Source organism: Eschrichtius robustus, chromosome 3 (assembly GCF_028021215.1).
Source record: "Eschrichtius robustus isolate mEscRob2 chromosome 3, mEscRob2.pri, whole genome shotgun sequence".
Taxonomy (NCBI): domain Eukaryota; kingdom Metazoa; phylum Chordata; class Mammalia; order Artiodactyla; family Eschrichtiidae; genus Eschrichtius; species Eschrichtius robustus.
Window position 1 is genome coordinate 78,967,796 of NC_090826.1, and position 25,166 is coordinate 78,992,961.

The window sequence follows — 25,166 nt, forward strand, 5'->3', positions numbered from 1 at the left end:
CTCTAGAACTGTGAGAAATAAATGTTGTAGATTAAGCAACCCATTCTATGGGAGTTTGTGATAGCAGCCCGAATGGATTAAGACAGCTTCTAGGGCTTCCCTGGTAGCGCAGTGGTTGAGAATCTGCCTGCCAATGCAGGGGACACGGGTTCGAGCCCTGGCCTGGGAAGATCCCACATGCCGCGGAGCAGCTAGGCCCGTGAGCCACAATTACTGAGCCTGCGCGTCTGGAGCCTGTGCTCCGCAACGGGAGAGGCCGCGACAGTGAGAGGCCCGCGCACGGCGATGAAGAGTGGCCCCCGCTTGCCGCAACTAGAGAAAGCCCTTGCACAGAAACGAAGACCCAACACAGCCAAAAATAATAAATAAATAAATTAATTAATTAAAAAAAAAAAGAAAGATGCTGTGAAGATTAATTTTAGAAAAAAAAAAAAGACAGCTTCTAAACATGAGTGTCTTACTAGAAAAGAGAGAAGACTTGGGAGAAGTAGTGTGTGTTCTGTGGGAAGAATAATGACTCTTTTTGCACAGGAGAAGTCTGTGGAAAGCAGGTAATCACACAGGACAGTTCCTTGTTTCCCAGAAGGCTTGAAAACTGTGGGCACGTTGGGTAGGTTTTATGGGGGGAGCAGGGCTTGTATTTGCCAGGAGTTTCCCCCTTCATGGGCAATTGTTTTCTGATGCCTCCTGGGCGAAAGGAGTATCCATTGCGTTTGATGTTATCATCTACGTGAAGGGAGAAAGGCCAGGTAGAACTATTTCTATTTTTACGATTAAGCTGACGTTCTGAGAGACTGTGTAGCTTAGCTCCCAAATAAGGTATATGTTAGTCAGGATAAGAGTTCACTCTCCTTAGTCGTTTTGCTGACTTCTCCTACTACACTCATGACTGAAGGAAGGGGTGAATGAATGAATGAATGAATGTATGTTTAGTGTGCTATTCATTTTATTGAGCTGAGCTACTTTTTATTCCCCTCAAAGATCTCTTTGAAGATTATTCACATTCTTGCTAGTCTTATGAGTTTACTGGTTGTGCAGGCATAGATAAATCCCATAACTCTGTCTCAGTTGCCTCATCTGTAAAGTGGAGATAACCTCATGGAGTTGTTGGGAGCATAAATAAGTTAATTGATATAAAGGGCTTAGTAGAATATTTACATGTGGTTATCTTGTGGTGAGTGAGCATTAGCTTCTGCAACTGAGTGTTACAATATACTGAGTGAACCTGACTACTTCAGCCTCACATCAGCTACTTATACGGGCCTCACAAAACACTGGGCTTGTTTTGTCTTATCTACCTAGGAAGAACTATTAGGGTAGGTTCCACTTGATTTGTCTTTTGATGATTTATAATTTGTTGTTTCAGTTAACTAGGCTTAAATGGACTTTTTCCTGGTTATTTTTAGAGTCAAATTACTTAGTGCTGGAAAATTAGGCTTTTATATAGTTATTGATTGTACAGGAACACTACAAATTAGAAGAAATTATAGCTGTCCCAGGACCAGATTGGAAAAGCCTCTAAGTTTTTGTTATAGCCTGAAATTTGTTCAATCTTCACATTCTCTGAAATTCAACCTTGAATTATTCAGCAAATGAACAAGTAAAAAAAAGTATGGTCCTTCACATTTTTAATGCATATTTTGAGATATGTAGACTTTAACCTTGAAAAGTCTTTCATGATAATTGATCAGCATGTGTAACAATACTCAAAAGCCACATAAATCTAGATAGCATAAAATTCTCATTTTTATCTGTAAGAAGCCTTGGAGCTCCTTTGTTTCTTTTCCTGTTCTGCATGAAGGTGACTGAATCAGTGACCCGTAGTTTCCTTATCTTAAAGTGATCTAGAGGAGAGAAAGTTCATTCTAACAATATGATCTCATTTTTGAAAAATGATGATTTTTTTTTCAATCTCTGTATCAGTGTATGTGTGAATGGAGAATGAGTTGTAAGGATGCAGAGAGTTGCCTGGTGTGTGCATTGGGGAATGATGAGAGGGGAAAGGGAACAGAGGAAGGAAACTATTCTGTAGTTCACTCTTGATTCTGTGTTTTTCCTCTCTAGTGAAGTTCTCAGAGATGTTACACATGGTGCAGCAGTCTTATTAAAAAAAACGTTCCTTCTAAAAACATTTCCTTTCCTAATGAGATTTCATTTTGGTGCTTTGTTGTCAGTGTGCTGGGAGTTTTGAAATGTTCTCTGTGTATTTCTGTGATTTTTGACCTAATAATCTCATGGGGGTTTACCAGGCTTAGCAGCTGTTGTTTTTACCAACTATTGCTAAATTCTGTTAATGTCCAAAGTTGAAAAACCCTTTTTTCTACATTGGCCTAGATTATCCAGAGTTTTAAAAAATTTAAGCCTTTTCCTCACCCCTTTCAATTTTCATTTACTTGCAAGAAAACGTATAATATTAATATTCTAATGGATGGTTTAAATAGGCTGAACCTGTCTCTCATAGGACTCCAATGACAGCTTGCAGTGTCAGTTGCAGAACAGCATTTTTTTTGATAAAGCCATCTATCCTCTTTTCTGCTGGAGGAAGGAGAGACCTCAATTCTATTGTAATTTAAGTAGTGTTTAGTGTAATATGATAAATGTTTACAGAGTGATAGTAATGATTGTTCTTTGACAAAGCAAAAGGAAAAGTTGAGAAGTCAAAGACTTTGAAAATGTCCTAGGAGAAAATAAATTCAGAATTATAGCCATTTTTGGGGATAATTCTGCAGTTTTATTTGAAGGAGGGCATCAGATGTTGAATTTTGCCTTTTCATTTAAGTAATGTAACAGGAATTTTTCTTAAATAGCTGACAGTATATCTTGCTTCCTTTGCAGTCTCTTTTTAGGGGACCTTTAATTGGTCTGTTTTAATTATAAGGCAGTGGTTTTTGAACTAGAATCTAGGTATGCTCTTGAATTCCTCTAGGGTTAATTTTGTTGGTTCTAAATCCCATCTGATCTCTATACTATCTTTCACATTCCCATTTTCCCTGTTGAGAGCTTAAATTTATTCTCATATATTCAGGATCCAAAGCAATAGTTTTTCTTATTATCAAATCAGATGGCCAGCCGTTTCTGCATTTACAGGTAATGATGTGTATCAACAACATGCTTTATAATTACAAGGCCATCTTTACATACATAATCGCATTTGACTCTGACACTCCAGTGAGAGAGAGAGAGAGAGAATGGCTACCGTTAATTCCTATTTTATAGGTGAAGTTTGAGAGGTCACTCAATATACCCAAAAATAATGCACAAACAGAAGGACTAGGAGAAGAACTAGTTCTTTTAGCTTCATGTCTAGTGTTCTTTCTGGCCTGTCATACTTTGTGGGCACACCCTGTTCTATGCCATGAGACGTTTGCCATATAAGCAATTGAGTCAATATGCTGTGTGAAATTGGTGTACCAAATTTTAATAAACTTTCTAAAACCAGGCTGTTATTCTTTAGTACTCTTCCTACTAAGCATTATCATTGCACTGTCTGTGTAGTGAGAGCAGTTTCCTGCTTTCCAGGCTAATGACACTGTGAGTATACAGCTTCGGAGGTACAGAACAACAGGACAGCAATAAGAGAGATGCCCAAGGAGACATATAACTAAGTGACAAGTTCAGTGGAAACAATGTAGGAAGTGAGACCCAAGCTGAGCCTGGCAGGATGAGATAGAATTTGGAAAGGTGAGGGGGGTGGAAGGGAAATATCTGAGCAGAGACGTACAGGACAGAATGTATGCAGTACCGAAATAATTGTGAAATGATACGTCCAGGATTTGCTTCAAAATAATCCTGGGCATGGGTGTGATATGAGTTGATAATTGTTGAAGCTGAGTGAAGGGTACATGGGGCTTCCTTATACTGTTATTTATACTTTTATATTAGGGATTTTTCATAATAAAAAGTTTAAAATATAAAAATAGTATGTATTATTTTTGGACAGTGGGTAGGCTGGCCTATCTGGAATAAAGGGTTTGTTCAAAGGCACAGTGGGAAATGATGTTGGAAAGATAGTTTGGAAACAGATTTGGTGGTGGGAGGGAGTTCATGAATGTACACTCTGGAGTCTGGGTGAGCGCTGGTAGACACTGGTTCATTTACTAGACTTAAGTTTGACTTGACTATGAGCTGAAGGTGGGGTCACAGTTCAGCCTGGCATCCTCGTCAAGGATGACAGCAGACCCACTTAGGGGGTTTCTTAGACGCCACCACACCTGACATGCCGTACTCAGTTCTGGAAGGCACATTTAAAGAGGGCTTTTACAAACTGAGTTTCAACGGTGGTGTGACAGAAGGTGTCACATCTTAGGAATCTTTCTTGTAGAACACTCCATCATTTTATGGTTGTTTATCTGGAAAGGACTTATTTTCCCATCTGCCAAGTTCCTTCTCTACTCCTTTTTAAACTCTCTCTCTCGTGTGCCTGAGAATGGGCAGTAAAAGCGAAGTAAAAACACTGCTGATTGCCCAGTAATATAGAGGCACATGTGCATGACGGCACCTAATTTGACCTCCTGGAAACAGCCTTTAACAGCAGACAGTTACACACACAGAAGCACCCAACCGTTTAGAAAGCCTAACTCTTTGGTGTAGCTTTCTGAAGCAAAGTTCCCTCTTCCTTCCTGCTTAAAATGTTTCTCTATTGCTGAGGAAAAATAGGAGAGAAATTTGGATAGTTGGTAATATTAAGGAATTATTAATTATTTGGATGTGATTCAGTGGTATGCTAGAGTTGACGAGAGACAATTGTTACGTTTTCAGGAATTTTGCAAGCCAGTTGTTAAACACAACCATTAAAAAATTATACAAACTTGAAGTATTAAAATAAAAGTAACACCCCAAATTTATCACTTCCTATTAATTTTTCTATAATTTGCTGTTATCTGTGCTCTTAAGGTTATTTATATCTAATGTCTCCGCATAGTCGAGGTGCTGAATGTGTGCTGCGCATTTCTTATCAAACCCACGGAAATTGGCAAAGACTACAAATCAGGGCCTTCCCCCTCCTCCCTCCCCACCCCCCTGGCCAGAGAACTGGTTGTAAAATACCTACCAGCACACTATTGGGTATGATTATGATATTGTGGTTATATTTTTTAAACTCTTTACCTTTTGGAGATGCATACTGAAATAAGCCAGATAAAATATAATATCTAGAATTTGTTTCAAATAATCCAGTTGAAGTGGGTATCATGATTGTTGTATCAGAGTGATGGGCACATGGGCTTCATTATACTACTACTCTCTCTACTTTTGTGTATGTTTTAAATTTTCCATAATAAAAAGTTAATAATTAAGGAATGTTACAATATAAATAAATAAGTTGCCTATACCCAGGAGACAGTCTGGTACCTGTCTGTCCCTCAAACTTTGATGCTAACATTGATAAAATATTATTCTCTAATTTTAGAGACCTTATTTGTAACTGGTTGACATAGATCATTGAGCTTAAATGTCTGTTTCTCATTAAATAAAATCAAGGAATCACTAGGTGCAGTTTACCATACCTGTAAGTATAAAGGAATCCAACACAGCCTTCCCTAGGGCACTGAAAAGTTCTCTCTTCACAGTGGGGCAAAAATGCATTGTTGGATTGCAATCCTGTTTGCAGAACCAGTTGTACAGATAGGGAAAAATGAATCAAGTTATTGCTCAGAGGACTACTTTGGGCTGTATGACAGCTGTGTGCCCTCTAGATTTATTTTCAGTCTAACTGATTTGAGTCATTTCTCAAGAAAGGAGTGCTGTCAAGTGAATTGTCTTCTCTGCTGATGAAGAGAGCCTTTCTAAACATTGCCTTGCTGGTAAAATTGATGTGTTTGGAATTGTTGGCCTATGAATTAAATTAGACCCAATCCAATGACTTAAAACACATAGCCTAGGTTGTGTACTGACTACATCTCACAAAAAGTGCAGAAGCACAGTATTTTTTCTAGTATATATCTAGACATCAAATGGATAATTTGTAGCATAAATTTGTAGCTTAGAATACATCTCTTTTTTTCTAAGTTTGAGGTCCTTTTAAATTTCATTCGTAATATACATCTGGAGAATGGTAGTAGTTTTCTTCGTGTCTTTGATTGTATAATAATTCCTACTTACCAAATGTAGTTGACCAGAAAAAAAATTTATGTAGAATAAGGAATGCAAGTGGTCACGGTGATTAGCCCATCAGACAGAGTGGTGCGGAAATTATTAGGTTTATAAGGGGGACAAGGAAGGGCAATAAGAACCTTGAGGGGAAAGTAGTCTATAATATCTTATAATTTTAAGTTATGTGAGTTTCTAGGCTGTGTAAGAAATACAGGCTTAGACCATTCTCTAGGTTTAACCCCCGCCCCCCCCGACACACACAAAATCAAAATGTCAAGCAATGAAAATAACAGATGTCAAACTCAGGTAACCTGGGGTCAGAATACCAAAAGGAAGTCTAGCTTGAAGCAGATGCTGAAAACAGGAATTGAGATCCGGAAACCAGAAGTCAGAGTAGGAGGGTTGAAGAATCATAACTCTTCATTATAAGACAGAACCACGCAGAGGAATCACCTGGAGAACCTGGGAGGTTTTGACACTTGGCTACAGTTTTCCCCATGTTCATTTCTGTGTACCAATAACCTTCAATGCCCTGCAGGATCCCACCATGATATAGGTCCTAAAAGAATTTCTTTGGAGTATGTAAATAGAAAGCATGGTTCAAGATGAAGTTGGGACATGGAGATTGAGTCATGATTGCTAAGGAAAAACACATGTCAAGTTCTTGAAGTACAGTAATCACAGGACTGTGATTTATTCACTCAGCAATTATTTATTGAGCTCCTACTATCTGAGTTAAAAGCTGGGGATACATCATTGAACCTTACAGATAAAAGGTCTGTGCTCTTAGAGCTTACTGCCTCGTGGGTAGACACAGAAAATAGACAAAATAATTATATAGTACATTAAACAGAGATAAATTACATAGAGAAGAACAAAACAGGAAGTATTCTTCAGAATTGGATTCCCCAAGGATACATTTCCCAGTTCTATCAAAGCTAGCAAAGGAAAGATTAATATTTATAAAAATACAAAACATACCACATCTGAAATTCCTTCCTGTTTCTGTTAACTCTGTTGATGAGCTAAATACATTCACTGTTTCTACAACCAACCAGTAGGTTTAAAGCACAAAATGAAGTTTAAGTAGCGTGGGAGAGCAGCTTTTTTACACTGAAGTACAATGAAAAATACGCCCTTACACATTTTGTTAGAGAGTTGGCCATTCATGATCAGGATGGTAGTGAGCACCTACAACAGGGAGGCTGGAAGTTATTTAAAATCTTCCTGTCCTGTTTACCTCCAGTTGGGCAGACAAGTAGAAGCCACACAAAGAGATGTGTGTGTGTGTGTGTGTGTGTGTGTTTTATAACATATAGACATTATGTTTCAGTCAACTTGATTGCCTTCATAAAAAAATTAAATTGTCTCATCTTTAAATAGAAATATTCACAAAGGCAAGTATTAATGAACTCCTTTATGCAGGAGATGGACTCAGTCTACATTTACTTCTCTATTCCAAATTACCAAGTGCAAGCCTTTAAATCCAACATTGGCCAAGGTCAGCAGCAAAAACAAACAGTCTAACAAACACATATGTTCTCCTCTCCCCAGGGCTCCAGTTTATTTCCATCTGCCTACTAGACCTTACCACCTAAATGACCCACAGGTACTGCAAACTCAGTGTTTTAAAAACCACATTCATCAGCCTTCTCCACTGACCAGTTTTCACCATTGACCCTGTGGCCAAAACCAGGGTGGTCTCTTGTCCTTGAGTCTTGGCTTTCCTTAATATCTAGTCTGCCACCAGTCCTGATCAACACCTGAGTAACTCTAGAATCCATGCCCATAAACTATTTAGCAGAGTACCTGCTTGAAAGTACTAAAGAATGATTGGTACTTAAAAGTGCTTAAAATTATTTGCTTTTATCCCCCCCTTCTCCTCACGCTTAGTCACATCTTAGTTCAAGCCTTCTTTCTTATTTTTATCCCTTGGACTATTGATCTGGTCTCTTAACCTATATCGTACATTCCCCCTTCTAATGAACCCTCCATGCTGCTACCAAAGCAGCAAATACTAAATTTCTAAATGTGAAATTTGACACTGACCAGATCATTTCACTTCCTTGTATAAAAACCTTTATGGATTCCATAGCATGGTACCCAAGTCTCTTTATGATCTGAACCTAAATGGCCTTTTTACCTCACCTTCTTCAACTTTTCCACAGGGTTCACTCCCAAGAGCAGTACTTGGTCAAAACTGAGCTACACCAAATCCCTAATAAAGGTATAAAACCTTAATTATGTTAGTAAATTATCCTTGATTCATAGTGAAAGAGCGAATTCACCAGATTGCTCATTGATCTTCCAATGAATATTGGAATATTAACTCACAGTTTATGATCAAGCCTTTCACCCAACTTTATTCCTATTTCCTTTCCTCATCTCTCCCATCAGCCAATACTTGTCTGATTTTTTCTGTTACTGCTACTTAAATTCACTCCTGTCATTTTCACTGACACTCCCCTGTTCAGGTCCTGACTACTCAGTTATTGAATTACTGCAGTAGGATCCTACCTGGTACCCTTGCCTCCATTCTGCCTCCCCTCCCTTCTCCTGCCCCAGTGTATCTCCCATGCCCCAGTAGGTTACTTTTCCTAAAACACTGCTTGCATTCTGTTTTAGAATCTATAATGGTTCTCTTTTGTGAGTCAAGTCAAGCCATACTCTTCATTCTGGAATCTTAAGTCCTAACTGTCCTTAGTGCCTCACTTATTTGTGAAGTCATCTCTGGCTATGAAGATTCCCTCCCCAGTGGGACCTGCTGCCTCATTGCTCTTCCCCACTCAAGACTCCCTGCTCTTGCCCTTCCCCAGCTGGAGGTCTTCTTCCTGATCTAGCTCCTGCATATCCCGAAAGGTTCAGATGCACGTCACCCGTGCTGCTTTCTCCATTCCCTGAACTATAATTGTTGGCCTTTTTGACAGGCAGCTTCTGATGGTGAGAACAACACGGTATTTGGTGTCAGTTATGGGATCAAGCTCTTGTTCACCAGACATCTGATTTAGGCAGCTTATTTTTTTCTCTCTGAGCTGGTATCCTTATCGTAAAGTCAAGTGAGTGATTTAAATGACTTATGGGAAAAAATGCTGCATAAACTTTAAAGCATTATGCAGATGTATCTCATTGTTGTCTCAACTATACTGTTTAATCCTTGATTATATGTATTCCTGTTCCCTATTCATTTTGTGTATGTTTCCCATCTCCCTAACTTTGAGTATTTTAAGGGTAGATATGAGGTGAAATGCAGAAGTAAAATGAATTCTCATTTAGTGACTGTCATTCCTTCTTGTCCTATTTAGCCCACACCACAGCAAATATTCAACACATTCTCCCGTGTCAAGAGAATCCAGTAATTACAAGCATAAAGTATCAGGCACTAGAGTGAAAGTACAGGGAGTGAGAGAGTAACCGGGAGAAAATGAGGTGACCAGAGAGAAGGAGACTGCCTAGGCAACTGGCCTGCCTCCATACTGACTTACTTTATGGGTTCATAGACGAACTCATTAGACTCTGAGGCAGTCTCTTCAGTCTATTTACACGATGGCAATAGAATTACCTCATCTTTTAGGAGTAATACACTTCTTGCATAGAGTAGGCTCGCAAATGTTTATCGAATTCACTACCCACATGATTATGTATACTATTATGCACACATGTTTATACAGGCACATATACATGCCAATGGATGTCACTACTTACATAGTTTTTTTTCCCTTTAAATTTCATTCTCGTGTGTAGCAGCAGTGTGTCTGCTTTGTCTGCAGAGTATCACTGATATTCGCATTTGCATTGTGTCTGTGCAGTGTCTGACAGGGGGTACCTGATTACTTGCTGAAGTCATAAGTAGTTTAGGAACTACCTTATTTAGATTGCTAAGAAATACCCGTACAAACATTGCATTATTTCTCATATTAAGCTTACTCAAATCCTGCTTAAAATCAAAAATAAGAATAAAAAATAATAGTGAGAATTCATTCTGTTTTTGCACAGGTATCTTCTAGCTGCCTCTTCCACAGGCAACCTTCTAGGAATGAGGGATATGGTGGTGGAGTGCAGGGATTTATGATTCTGATTAGAAGGAAAATATGAACTGTGACAAGTCTTGTTTGATGACACTATCCTTGAACAATAAGAATAATCGTTAGATATTTATAACTCTTGCTATGTCTGGGTCACTGAGTCTTCATACTCAGTTAAAAAACAAACTAATCCAACAGTAAAATATGGTTCCTGTTTTAAAGGAGTTTATAAATTTAGAGTAAAATACAGGGAATGACAGTAATCCCAGCAAAACAGGAGAAATGGGATTTGCTTGTTACCTTAGAAGCAAAAGGTACATTTCTCCAAAGTAAGTCATTAAAGACTGTGATTGTTTTGTTGCAGGGCTGACTTAGTAGCAGGAAAATGATAGCTTAACCCTGTTCTCGGTTCACCAGGTTGGGCGGGTAAACCTAGCATTTCAGATGAGCCAGCCTGGCCACAGGAAAAGGCATTTGCATTGAGGGACATTGCCAGACAACAAAATGAAGACTTCTGCTTTTGCAATTTCTCTTATTACTGCTTTCATTAAATTGATGTTTCCAAAGGAATGAGTTTTTAAATGAAATCTTAATAGTGCTTCAGCTAATTCCAAATGTACTCTTTCATTTTACTCTGCTTTCACAATGTGATCATATTTGGTTTCACTTCCTGGTTTGTCCTCACAAGGCTGTTGCTGGGAAATATTTAAATAAAGTATTTATGAGACATGAATATTGGTTTTTTTTTTTTAAAGTTGGGCTTATCCTTTTCTATTTATTTATTTATTTATTTATGGCTGTGTTGGGTCTTCGTTTCTGTGCTAGGGCTTTCTCTAGTTGTGGCAAGCGGGGCCACTCTTCATCGCGGTGCGCGGGCCTCTCACTATCGCGGCCTCTCTTGTTGCGGAGCACAGGCTCCAGACGCGCAGGCTCGGTAATTGTGGCTCACAGGCCTAGTTGCTCCGCGGCATGTGGGATCTTCCCAGACCAGGGCTCGAACCCGTGTCCCCTGCATTGGCAGGCAGATTCTCAACCACTGCACCACCAGGGAAGCCCCATGAATATTGTTTTTTAATGGATGCATTTTGGTTTGATTTAGATTTAGTTCATGTAGTAATTTTTATAGAAATAAGATTTCTGTTGCCTAAATTGGTAAGTCAGTTGCTTAGGGGGAAAAAAAAAACAAAACGTTTTGCCACTGAATTTAATTAAGTTACCTTGTGTTGAAGCCTACAGAACTGTTTGATTAGGCACCAGCTGTGAATCAAGTGAAATGTAGGCCCATAATTAGAGTAATTGTAACTTGATTTTAAACAGAGGTTTGATTGCATGATGAGTGACATAATGCCTAATGATTTTTCCAAAAGAAAGGCCTAGTATACTCTTGGGCTGATGGCTTGCTCAGGGTGTATCTAACATGGCCACTAGTGTATCAGGCACCACTGTGTGTGTGTGTGTGTGTTTTAAATGACTGTTCTTATGTGTTATAACATTGCATGAAATATTTGGCTACTAATTCTAAAACTGATATTTTTATCCCAATGCATCTAATTTCCACCAAAGTATTCAAGTACCATCTAGTGTAGAAAACCTAATCAAATCCATTTCTCTTTTGAAAACATCAATTAAGACTTTTAGGAAAAGTCTGCTCCCTCAAAATCTAATTGTTTTGTCCAGTTGCATCATTTTACTGGCTAATCTGAAAGCGTAATTTTTTTAAGCATAACTACTTTTCTACTTGATATTTTAATTATGAAGTCCTTTATGTTTTATTTTACAAGGTGATCTGATATATACCCTAATACAGAATTAGGCTTCCTGCTCTCATTCTCAGATCCCTTCCAATGAATTCTTCCTGATGCTTTCAAATTAATTTCCCTAATATACACTAATATGTCCTTAAATGTATTTTTTTCCATCATTCCTCTGCTCAGATACCATCAGTGATTCCCTACTGCTTGTATGATCAAATCTAAATTCCTTTCTGCTCTCATAAAAATATATGACTATTAATTCTACAAGTGATATTTTTATCTGAAAACAATTATTTCTCAGGTGCCTGTTATATGCTAAGGGCTGAGCTGTGTCTTGAAAAATTCTTAGCCTGACATTCTAGACTTTATTTGACCCAAATCTACTTTCCACTCTTATCTCCATTATTACTGTCTCAAAACTTCCACTCAATCCACACATGTCTCTTCACTAACTCCTTAAATTCACCTTGGCTTCCTCCTATTTGTTCCTTTATTGTTTGTTTGTTCCTCATTCCTTCACATAAAATACTAATCCTCCCTTCTACCACTCATCCCTTCACCTCCCATTTATATAAATCCTATGCACTTTTCTTGGTCCAACTCATAACACCTGTGCAATGACTATTATTTCTTTGGCATATATTGCCTTAAAACATAACTGTGTAATCCATTTGTTTGACCTTTCTTGTATTCATGCTTTATTTACCAAAGCATAAGGTCTTTTTGCAGTTCATGTTTAAGTTTGACACCTTTCCGTCCCCTTCAGAATCTGGGAAGATGATGCTTTGCACCCAGCAGAAGCTAGGTCATGATTGTTGAGGACACTTAGTGGACACAAGATGTGACAATCCTATACTCTCTTGGTACCCCATCTCTGGCCATGACACAAGTTGGTGGCACATAGGGCCCTCTTCATTTCTATCTCTGTTCAACTAACAGTGACTAAGTTGTTGCCTTCCTTCAGTGAATAAGACTTCCCACAATGGAAACACACGATGCTGTCAAATGTAAATAGAAAAATGTTATTTCTTGTGTATGGGCTAGGGGGAAAAAAATGGAGACAGGAAGAAAAGACACCATTAGCTTGCTTGCTGCAATCCTTCTACCTTCAAGTTTGTTGCTAAGAAATAACCGTAGATTCATTTGCTGTGCACAAAGGAGAAACCTAGGTCACTGACAGGAGATGATGTGTGCTGTGCAGCTGGATTTGTCACTGAGCCAGACCACGCCCCACCCTCGTTTAGAAGTCTTGTGTTAAACTTCCAGACTGGGAATGTGGCTTTTTTTTTCCTGGGAAGCCATCACAGTTCCAGAGAGAACATGGCTTCTCTTCTTTGCTCACACCAAGTGAAGCTGCAGAGTCCTCTGAATTCTAAAGCCCAAGGCCAACCCAATATGCAGAAACCCTACCACTCACCTTCTTTGGAATGTGGACAATCTACCTGATTCCTGTTAGTTCTTTGTGGGTTCTTTTAGAAGCCTGACCTTACTCTTATCACTTCAGTATCCCCAGAGCTGCTTCAAATTATTCTTAAGGCCATGGCTAAGCTAAATCTCTTTTCTCTTTTTGATAGGGCTGGAATAGAGACTTTATCTCCTAAAGGATTCAGGGACCTTTGCCTGTCATGTGGAATTAGGTGATTTGAAGATAAGATACTGTGGTGATTATAGGAAGTTGTTCTGGTCTTTGCTCCAAGCAAGGGGGGGAGGGGGTTCTAATTTTAATTCTTTTAATGTTCATTTAATATTTACTAGCAGCTTCTGCCTACTAAGCCCTGGGGATACAATGACGAGCATGAGACATGTAGACCAGACCTCCTAGAGCTTATACTTTAGTGGGAGAGAAGTAAACCTCTGTTGAACAATTACACGAAGGTGTGTGCTAAGTGCTGTGAAAACAAGGAATAGAGAACTAAAAGAACACATTGTGAAGGCCCTGGTCAGAGAAGGGGTCCCTTAAGACATAACTTCTCTAAGTCATTAACTCAGGACGTCCGGTGGCTTAAATGACTGCCTGCTCTGTTTGGCCCTTGCAGGTGAGCTTGGCCTTCTAAGTGGACTGCTTGGAACTGTTTCAAATTGCAACTAGTCTGAATAAGAATTAGCCCTCCTGTAAGACTATTCTCATGCAGTGGGAGGCTATGAGTGGTATAATAAGAAATACATTTATATTTGGTCTTTGCCCTCAGCTTCTGGCACAGAGCTCCTAAAATCCTTGGAATTTCCTGACAGGAGCATCTTTTATTACTCATGGTGAGCCCCTTTCAGCCTTACCTGGCTTTGTGCTAATGGGGTGACTCTGGGTGGGCCCCTAGGGAGCTTCAGGATGAGGGCTGGTTGCCAGAGGGACCAGCCAGGTGACTAGAGGGTTGGAACTTTCAGTCTACCCCCTGACCTCTGAGGACGGGGGAAGGACTAGAGATTTTCAGTCTCCAATGTCCGGTGATTTAATCAATGATGCCTATGTAATGAAACTTCCAGAAACACCCCTAAACGACAGAGTCTGGGAGCTTCCAGGTTAGTGAACATATCGAGGTTCTGGGAGGGTGGCGTACTCAGACGGCGCATGAGAGCTCCACACACACCACCAAATACCTTTCCCTATGCATCTCTTCCATTTGACTGTTGCAGAGTTGTATCCTTTACAATAAACCTGTAAACCTAAAGTGTTTTCCTGAGTTCTGTGAGTCGTTCTAGTGAATTGTCAACCTTGAGGAGGGGGTTGTGGGAGCCCCTGAATTTGTAATTAAGTTGGACAAAAGTGTGGGTAATCTGAGTACCTGGGACTTGAGACTGGCATCTAAAGTGGGGGCAGTCTTGTGGGACTGAGCACTTAGACCTGTGGAATCTTGCACTAACTTAAGTATCAGGATAGGATTGCATCGCAGGACACCCAGGTGGTGTCAGAGAAGGTAATGTCAGAAAAAGAGACAACTCACTATGTTTACCCTAAATGGAGACCAGACATTTTTCTGCTCCAGCAGAGGAGCAAATGAAAACCAATATTTTTGACCACCAGCAGCCATTAACCGAGTTGCAAACATGAAGCACTGATTTAACACCAAGGTGAAAGTGGACTTTTTACCTGAAACATAGATGACATAAGAGCTGGTTTTTTTGAAACTGACCTATTTCTCTCTTAATGCTCTTGCGCAATCCTTTACTTCCACACCTTCTTCTGGCGAAAATAGGAGCTGGAAGAGGTAAGCAGTCTTGGCTGACCGTAATGTTTTAAAAGTCCTCTCTGCGTTGGGCAGACAGGTATGGCTGCAGTTCATTGGCACTGTGAGCCAGAGGTTGCAGGTGTTGTTTTTTTCTTGCTTTTTTAAATCCCTAGTTGATAGTGTGAATGGTCCATTTTCAGTCCATTATTGCAAGGTGGATTTGGAGAAGAACTTTCTGCTCAGGTTATTGTCTTCTCACAGTGAAGAGACTACTGCCAGTTTTGTGTTTTGGTCACATATTGCTACCTGGACCCCTGTGCCTTTCTAAAAAATTCTTTTTGACTTTGTAGTAGGACTTAAGTGTGAGGGGGTGTCAGTGACCTTGTAACACTTGCCGTTTTGTTTCCTTGGAACCAAGATGGTGTCAATAAGGCTCACTTCATGGGTTGTTTTGTTTCAGTTTAGGATAATGCTGCAAGGTCAAAAGCATCCCCTTCTAAAATTACTTTACTGGCAAAAAAAAAAAAAAAAATGGTTTTCTCTAATGAGTTCCCCTTTACATTTATGTGCACCTTTAATGATTTCAGAATGCTTCCACAGTATTTCTTTTACCACTACTGTCAGCTCAGGGCCAGTATGATTGGCCACGTTTTGAAGCCAAGGACATGGCGGCCTGGACTGGGCGAGTGGTTTGCTTTAGCCCATGCAGATGGCGGTGGAGACAGGCCTGGAATCGTTCCAGGGCATGTTTTCCCCACCGGGAGCAGAGAAAACCAGCCCCTACCTCTTACCCTCACTTGTGGGGGGAGTGGAGGGTTAGGGGAACAAAAGATATGAAGATGAATAAAAAGTGGGCAGTTTGCAGTTACCTAAAGCAGCTCCAGAACATTCACAGGGCAACATCGCAGCAGGAGGAGTAATCATCACTCTGTGCCTCCAGAATTGACTGCCCTACCGATGACTGCTGCTGACCAGGAAGTAGAATAAAACTTCTGTAAAAATGCCTGATATCTGGGAGCATAGACACCAGTAACATGTAGATAAAAACAGAGCCAGAGGCTTTAAAAATTCCTTCCCCTCACAGCGGTAGTCCAAACTGTATCAGAATCCATGACACGAGCAGCATGAGCTGAAGTTAAAGGCAGCCATATCCAACTTGTGAGGTTGTGTGCGTGCCCAGGGTGAGCCGTGTGGCCATGTGATTCTTCCTACTCCAGCTGTCCTCAAGTGAGTGGTGATCACAGAATATGTCCAGTCTGCCCAGCCTTTTGCGGTCAGACACTAGCATTCCTGGGAAGGAAATAGCAAGAGCTAATAAAACCACAAGAGAAGCTGGATAGTACTCGTTTCCATCGTGTGCCAGTGCCAGCTGCTGCCCCCCACCACCTCCCTGAGACATTGTCCTTATAATAACAAATAACCAAATCAGGAGGTGATGTGTTTTAGAAAGAGCTCTCTGGCTGCAACATGGAAATGGGACTAAGGAAGGGAAGAGAGGAGAATATTTCAGCCGTCTTCCCCAAAGATGAGGCAGGCTCCACCCAAGGCAGTGGTAGCAGGGATGCAGAAGAAGGGAGTAGTTTAAGAAAAGAACCAATTGATTTCAGAGAATAGAGGAAAAGAAGGTTTGGGGTTAGGTGCCTGAGCTCTTGATGTTGCTGTCAACCTTCAGCATCATTCAGCTATCAGTGTTAATGTTGCTTCCAATATTCAGGCACTCAGGAAGAGCAGATTTGGTGTGGGTGTGAGAAGAAATGGCAGGTTCAGTTTGGGACATGCTGAGTTTAAGTTTTCTACACATCTCAGTGTATAGCTGGGAAGATAGCGGGGAGATGATTCTGCAGTTTAGGACTAGGGAGCTGAGCTTGTCATATAATTTTGGGGGATCATCTACAGGGAGGTGGTGGATAATTCCTTTATCTTATTTTTTCTTTTTTTTAAAATTTATTTAATTTATTTGTTTTTGACTGCGTTGGGTCTTCATTGCCGCGCATGGGCTCACTCTAGTTGCAGGGAGCGGGGCCTGCTCTTCGTTGGGGTGCACAGGCTTCTCATTGCAGTGCTTCTCTTGTTGCAGAGCAGGGGCTCTAGGTGTGAGGGCTTCAGTAGTTGTGGCTTGCGAGCTCTAGAGCTCAGGCTCAGTAGTTGTGGCGCACGGACTTAGTTGCTCCGCGGCATGTGGGATCTTCCCGGACCAGGGCTCGAACCCATGTCCCCTGCTTTGCCAGGCAGATTCTTAACCACTGCGCTACCAGGGAAGCCCTGGATAATTCTTAAGAATAGAGGATGTCATCCCAGGAGAGCATGTGCATGAGCAGAGAAGCTACTGGTCAGTGACTGAATCCTGGCGAACCCCGCTGCCTGAGAGATGGTAGTATTAGGACCCTTCCAAGGTTCCCTCTTACCTTTTTCCCTTCAATTAAAATCAATGCTTTCATCATATGCTTGACCTGATGACCTTCTTTTCTTGCTATGACCCACTTTTTCTCTCTTTTTGGCCAGCCCAATTTATTAGTTTCCAATTGCAGATCATTCAGTGTGCTCTCTTTCTAAGGAAACATGCAGCAGCCATCTTCGAGTTAACGCTTTTCCTGGTGCTGTCACCTTCTTCTTTCAAAGCCCTTCTTGATTCTCACCACTCCATAGGAGTCTCTTCAAATTAGGTCTCCCTTAGCTCCAGCGGCAATTCATCAACTCGCAGGATAGTGGAATGCAGGAAGTGGAGGGTCCAGCTACCATTTGTCTCTCTCTCGAACATGACAAGTGAGGGGGAAGTCAGGTCAGATGATGTGAGATGACTTGCCCAACACTATACTGTCAGTTAAATGTGAAGTAGAGAGTAGAAATTGGGTCTCCTGACACCTAGTCAGGGGTTCTTTCTGTTAGGGTGTGATGCCTCATAGTCTTCTTCTGTGTGCCATGGTGATGGTTACTTTCCTTCATTTAAACATCCCGTTTCATTACTACAGTCCCCTCATCCTTCTTCAGTATAGCCCTATAGAGAGGCAGAGCAGCTATTGCTCTTATTAAATTGGCTCTCATTTGATACGGATCACGACGTTTATTCACTCGTGCCTTGAATGGACATTTCTACCACACATAATCCAGAGACCAAGGAAGTAACAAGGCAGTCCTACAAAAATACGTGTTATTATGAAAGCCTCAGGGATTGATTGATTGACTAGTGTAAGTGCCTGATAAGTATGTCTGCTATCACTAAGGTAAAGAATTATGATGGCTCTTCTCTAACCACTTACACACACACACACACACACAATCTCTCTGCCTTACCACCAACCTCTCCCTCACCCCAACTCGCACCCTATAAGGCTGTCCTAGATGCTTTCTGCTGAACTGACCTCTAAATAAAAGAAGATTAACAAGAGGATCAAATACTTTGCAAATTCATCTCAAGTTATTAATGGTTGTTGTAAACATGTGGGTGCTTCAGTGGTTATTTTAGGAGAAAAAAAAGATCTCGTGTGTGTGTTTACCTAGCTAGTCACTAGACGATATTTGAATGTGTTAGCTTCATATATGGCTGTTTACCTAGTATAAAAGAGACCCACACCTTTTCTAGGCAAATTAGTGAGATCATATCTCCCCCACCCAAATCCTTCCAATTAAAGGTAACAAAAAATTGATAATGAAATATTTAGTATTTATTATAATAACCTATGAATTATGGACAAAGCAAATTTGACACAGTAAAATAATATTTTTATGTGTTGGTATGTTTTCTAGTACATGGGGGCCCGCTGTATATTTATTTTGTGTAATCCATTTGTGTTCATTTTAAAGCAGTCAGAACAGTCTTCCTGTTTTACATGATAGATTTTTTTTTGTGGTAAAATATATGTAATATAAAATTAACGATTTTAACCATTTTAAAGTGTACAGTTCTGTGGCATGAAGCACATTCACATTGTTGTGCATCTGTGATTATAGATTTTAAAACATGGCCTTGGGTGATTCTGGCTATATCTGACTTGTCTGAAGCATGAATCTTGATTGGGAAGGCAGGCATTGCATCAAAAAGTAGAGGGTACTTGCACAGGTTAACTTTTTACAAATGTTGCATCACCTTGTATTGTTTTGGCTTCACGATACTTGGTCTTCCCTATGTGTCATGTATTAAATAATAGAGGTAAATTACATTTATATTTATATTGCACAACACTTTCTAGTAACTGGAGTCATGTGACACATTGCAAAACGTGGCATGGAAATCTCTAGCTTGGGTGGAAAACCAAACCCCCTAATATCCAGTCTGGTTTCTCTTTACAGGGTAATTTAAAGCCAACCTTTAAAGAATTCACTTTAAATAAACCTACTACTCAGTTAATAAATTATCATTTTTGAGCATTTACTTTGTACCTCCTGCTATGCTAAACATTAGATTTATAGCTATCTCATTTAATTCTTACAACAACTCCATTATTATCTCTATTTTACACATGAGAAAATTGATACTTAGTTTATCTAAGATCAAGCAGGTGGTAAATGACACAGTCAGAACTTGATCTTAACCATTCTGCTATACTCCCTTCCTCCTAAGAGTGTCTGGTAAGCACTAAGCCTTACAAAGTAACTAACAGATTGAAGACATGCGATACTTCTTTATTAAGTCATTCAGAAAGAAGGTCGTATTTAAGTGATATGGCATAAATTTAGTTTAACCACATTTTAATAGGAAGGCCAGGAAGAAAACCCATGTAAAAGATCATTTAAATACAGATTAAACTTGGGTTATTCCTCTTGTCGTTACAGGGGTGGGTGAATGTTTCTCTGTAAGAGGTTGTGCCAGTAGGATGCACTCCTGTTCATGTTGATCTTAATTACTTAATAGAGGCAAGCAGGATGGAGGAAGCAGTTGTTGATTCTGTTTCACTAGATGGAATACTGAGTAATGAACAGGAAAACTATATAGATCTGATTTTTAGATTGTGTCTTTCAGTTTCTCTAAAAGATAGATTGTCGGTGTTTTTTTAAGCGATGTCACATTCTATGTAAAACTCCTTTTAACATAGCTTATTGGAGAGGTGGTGTAGCAGATGGCTCTTAGTCAGAGCTGGTGTGAATTCTTCTCCTTTGTGAGCTTGAGCCTGAGCAAGCTTCTCAGTTCCTCCCATCTTCACCTTTCCCACCGTTAGAGTTGAGGTCATAATACGTACCTCACTAAGTGCCCAGTAAATGGTAGCTTTCCTCTTTCCACCTCCCACCACCTTTCTCCATTCAACAGACAATTACTGAGAATCTCTTGTGTGTTAGCTGCTGTCTTGCACACTGAACTCTTCTAAGAGCTCATAGTGAGAGGCAGGGAGGCATCTGATCAGCTATTTGTGATGCAGTTTAATAGAAACGGTAGAACACTCACCATTCGCTCGATGCCAAAGAAGCACCAGGTATGGAACAAGTACTTGTTGGGGGTTGAGGGGAGGGGGTTGAGTGAGTAGCAGTGTTTATTTTAAACATCTTTTGTGTTTAACGGTCATTCAGTACTTGGTGAACATTAAACTTTTGTGTTTTGTGGTTAGAAGTTAGCTTGACGTAAACACTAGTCTGATTTGCAATGCATGGCAATTTGATTTTTGTTGTTGGGTTAACAGTATGGTCGAGCAGATACAGCATTCCTTATAGTGATCCCTATCAGAAGTTACTGCTTTTATGAGACTGAAACCACCCCTGTACCTGAAATATTGTTAGCTTGTTAATAGCACACAGGGTTGTGGAACTATGATACTTAGGGAGCATCTAATATGTGGCAGGCCCTGGGTGACAAGGGAAGTCCTCACCTTCCCAGAGCCTGTGGTGTTGGGGGAAGGTAGACTGGACAAGAAATGGGCACAGAACAGCATGGCACACGGTATCCTTGTTGGGTGGTATCTTGACGCTTCCGCTGGTCCCAGCATTATTCCTGTTGCATTATACTGTTAATTTGTACAAAAGAAGAATTTTGAAATTATAATTTGATGTGATATTAAGGTCATTTAAGACTGCTGTGGCATTTATCCATTGATCCATCACTGATTCAAATTGACTCACTGTCATTATAATGTAGCCAGTCAGGCCGAATTTGACAGCACTTCTGCATTCAGATTTGTCAGATGTCATGTTTGGTGAGTAAGCTGGCAAATTTGAAATTTTCTCCTTTCTTTCTGAAGGGTGAAGGCTTAGCCTCTGCCTCTGAATCTCTGTACCTGTCAGGAGCAGATGGAAATGCCTGAGGCTCTGTCCCCACTGCTTTGCTTATCACCCTTCCAGGCCCACCGTGTCTGTACCCCAGATGTGTGCACAGATCTTTCAGAGAGCCAGGCCTGCTCCTCCATACCCTTGATTCCTAACTGGGTGGGGAAACCTGATCTGGTATTATTGGTTCACTCAATAATTGCTTACTCAATACTTATGATGAGCGCAGGGGCAGAACTGGGACATGGGAGCACCCTAGGTGGGCTATTAACTTGTTACTCTGGGCAGGCTAATGATTTGATGTCACTTCAGACTGCTATTCGTTAAATATTTGTTCACATTTTTAAGAGAAGCCAGGAGCTGTATGAGAGAGAAGAGGGTAGCCAAAGAGCCCCTCTAGTTCCCACTTCTGCCAGTTGCCAGGATCTCAACTGACCAGAAGTAGCAGACTCTTTGTCTTTCCTTCCAACCACATTCTGAACAATCCCTGAGAAAAGTCTGGTAGATACTATTTTAGTTTAATTTAGCTAACTTTCCAAAGATGTTTCAACACCCCATTGATGAATTGGTACAGGGAAGCTGCCGTAATATTGAGGCGCTTAACCTAGCCTCGGAAAGAGATGCTGGGATAGATCCTGAGAATATAGGTAAATGAGATTCTGCCCCAGTCCTCAAGGAACTTGAGGCAGTAGCTTATTACATGTCATGAAACAGTGTGAGAGAACTATTGATAAAGTATTCCAGGGAAGCAGAGGGAAGAGCAGTGAACGCAGCCTGTGGAGGTCAGTGTGGCTCATGGCGGTGATTCATGGAGTGATCCTAGGGTGGGACCGATGGTGAAGTGAAATGTCCCTCTCTTCAGTAAATCTGGTATTCAGAGTCTGAACCTTTCAAATTGATGAAAATAGGATACTTTAATTTTACGCAACCTAAAGCCTTAATCTTATGGAATTGCACAAGGCAGGTTGAATAAGTGTGACATTGCAGGGATTCTTGCCATATTGACCTGCAAAGATTCTTGACTTCTTGCTAAATCTTAAAAGGAATCTATCACTGAAAGACAAATTCTCCCAAATGGAAAGCCTTTCTCAGATTCTAAGATTTTATAGTAGGCCTTTGCTTTTACTACAAAGGAGTTTGTTTTGTCAATCTCCCTGTCTCCACTGACCAGAAGGAAATAAGAGCACCCAGACTTCTCAGTTTTCAAAGTAAAAGCCTTGGGGCGTTTTGTTTTTCTATCAGAAAGCTGATTACCCCCTATTGTTCCTTAATCCACAGTCACTTGGGAGCGTTCCCTTCTGTGTCCCTCACTGGGAACCTTCTGAAAGGAGCTCTTATTTGAGAAAGGGAGCTCTCAGTGTTAGGCTTGTCATCTCCAAATCTTCCAGGATACATTTTTTTAGGTTATCTTGGAATTGATTTTTTCAGTGAAAATACACATCTTGTGTCTTGCCTCTGGGGAGAGTAAATGTTTTTCAGAGGGTAGGTAAAGCGGGTTTTATAACCCCCATCCAGCATAGCTAGCTGGGGAGCCCACTGATGCTTCCTCAGCAGCTGGGTCTGTCACAATTACTGTGACAGTCCAAGTCCTGTTTTGATCTTGCCTAATATGGACTGTTTATTTCTATTCTTAGAAGCGTCGCCATTTAGTACTTTCACATTTCATTCTTGCAACTTATACTTCGGTTCGCTGCTGGGGAGGAAGAAAGGTGATAATGTTTGCTGTTGTTTCTAAAATTAGTTTGAGTGATTTGATTTTAGGCTGGGTAAAGAAACTGAGCTACATTTTGTTTTTTTACTTGACAGCAATGGCTGCACTCTGAGATGACAAGTTGTCATTGTGAGAGAGCTTTCATTAAGTTCTGCATTTATATCTTCTCCGCAAAATATTACTCTGGTTTAGGTAAATGTGAAACAGAAAAGAGGAATGAAACTCATCGTTAAAACACGTTGGGAAGCATTCAACCCAATTCAAAGTAATGCACAATAAAGCAACAAGATCCTTTTCATGTGTGGAATTAGCGAAGACTTTTCTTTTTAATGATGATTCCCACATCTGGTGAGGGTACTACTCATATTGTTTACAGGAAAGAAAATTAGTATAATCTTCTTGGGAAGTAATTGGATGTTATATATCAGAAGCCTTAAAATGTTCATGCTCTTTGATCTATTACTCTTACTTTTGGAGGTCTATGCAAAGGAAATCATATGAACAGAGTTAGAGATGTTTACAGCATTATTAGTAATAAAAAGGGAAAACAAGATTCAGTAGGGAAATGATTTTGTAACCTATGACATAACCATGTATGAACTATTATGCTTCAAAAATGATGTTTCGAGAAACTACAACAACATCGAGAAAGCCTCTGAGAAATGATGAGGCAAACAGAGATCTCAATATCATAACACTGAATTTTATAATGGCATAGTTGTGTAAAACTAGCAGGCCAGCAAAAACAAAAACAAAACTGGAAGGGGAAAACAATCCTAAACATTAAGTTGTTTTTTCCCCATGTTTTCCTATTTTCTGTAAGAAGCATAGATATTTTCAGTGAGTTTTTCTATCTTTTATTTATAAAATGAGTGGTGCCTCATAATGCTTACCTCATTCTTCATTAAAAATTTAAAGTTCATATTTTATGCCTTGTAAATTGCCATGCTGATGGGATTAAATGTGTAGCTTGTGACAGTGATTTTGTTTCTCTCCCTGGGTTTTATTTGACACCTTTTGTAAGAGGTCAGAAAGTGATCTCTTTAACAGCAGTGGCTTTTTAAAAAAGTTATCTTTTATATGTTTCATAAAGTTATTATAGCTGTTTGAAACTTTAGAACCACGTAAGTGCATAAATTGTCTTTAAAGTGGATAAAATTGTCTTTAAAGTGGATAAAAAGTCCTATGATGCATAAAATATAACAATATGTTTATGATTTCTCTTTAGGAATTTTTCAAATAGAAACTAATTGCAGAGTTTCCGGTTGACCAGGCATTCATAGGGTAAGATTAATATTCTGAATTGTGAACACATGGCAAAGATAATTACTATTACACTGGTAGCTTGGGGCAAATAAGTACTGAATACTTAGTGTGTAAAAAGAGATTACTATTCTTACAGATGTTTTGAGTAAAGTCCGTTTGATGTTTTTAAACCAATTAAACAGAAAATTAAATCTGTATACATTTTGGTAAAATGTCATCTTCCTATCCTTTGTTGGCTTTGTAGGTAGGAAAGGATATGTGTATGTGTTTGATATTTGTCATTTTTTTAACATTAAAGATCTAAGGAATATAATAAATGTCTATGAGAGACTTAGATTCCATGACTCCATGTCTATATTTTTCTGATTTTTGTTTAAGGTAGCATTTTTTAAAATTAATTAATTAATTAATTAATTTGGCTGCATTGGGTCTTCGTTGCTACGCATGGGCTTTCTCTAGTTGCGGCAGGCGGGGGCTACTCTTCGTTGCGGTGCGCGCTTCTCATTGCAGTGGCGTCCCTTGTTGCGGAGCATGGGCTCTAGGCTCGTGGGCTTCAGTAGTTGTGGCATGCAGGCTCAGTAGTTGTGGTGCACGGGCTTAGTTGCTCCGTGGCATGTGGGATCTTCCCAGACCAGGGCTCGAACCCGTGTCCTCTGCATTGGCAGGTGGATTCTTAACCACTGCGCCACCAGGGAAGTCCCTAGGGTAGCATTTTTAATGTATAGAATTGGTTTGCCATGTTTCCGTAATGAAAACATGGTCATGCTTTCCTAGAGTAGGTAAGTCAGAAATAAACAAGTTCTATATCCTGTTGCTTCCTGCAAACATCATTCATCTTTTACAGTTGTGGAAGTTTAATCTTAAATTAGCTCTGTGGCAGAGCTTTTGACTTTGACATGATGAATGATTAATTTGTACACTGTATTAAATTGCATGGCTCTCCAGTGGTGTGGATATGACATATGTCTTA

At 39.9% G+C, this 25,166-nt stretch overlaps 1 protein-coding gene across 2 annotated transcripts in view; it reads left to right on the forward strand.

The window, feature by feature from the left end:
• Positions 1-25,166, forward strand: part of LRRC8B (leucine rich repeat containing 8 VRAC subunit B) — a 73,520-nt gene that overhangs the window by 14,608 nt on the left and 33,746 nt on the right. The window contains exon 1 of one of the 2 annotated variants that reach the window (XM_068540252.1): positions 24,177-24,214. The exons of the other annotated variant lie outside the window; for it this stretch is intronic. The gene's annotated coding sequence lies outside the window, so the exon portion shown is untranslated. Of the gene's footprint in view, positions 1-24,176; positions 24,215-25,166 lie in introns of those variants that run through there. 2 annotated transcript variants of the gene reach the window in all.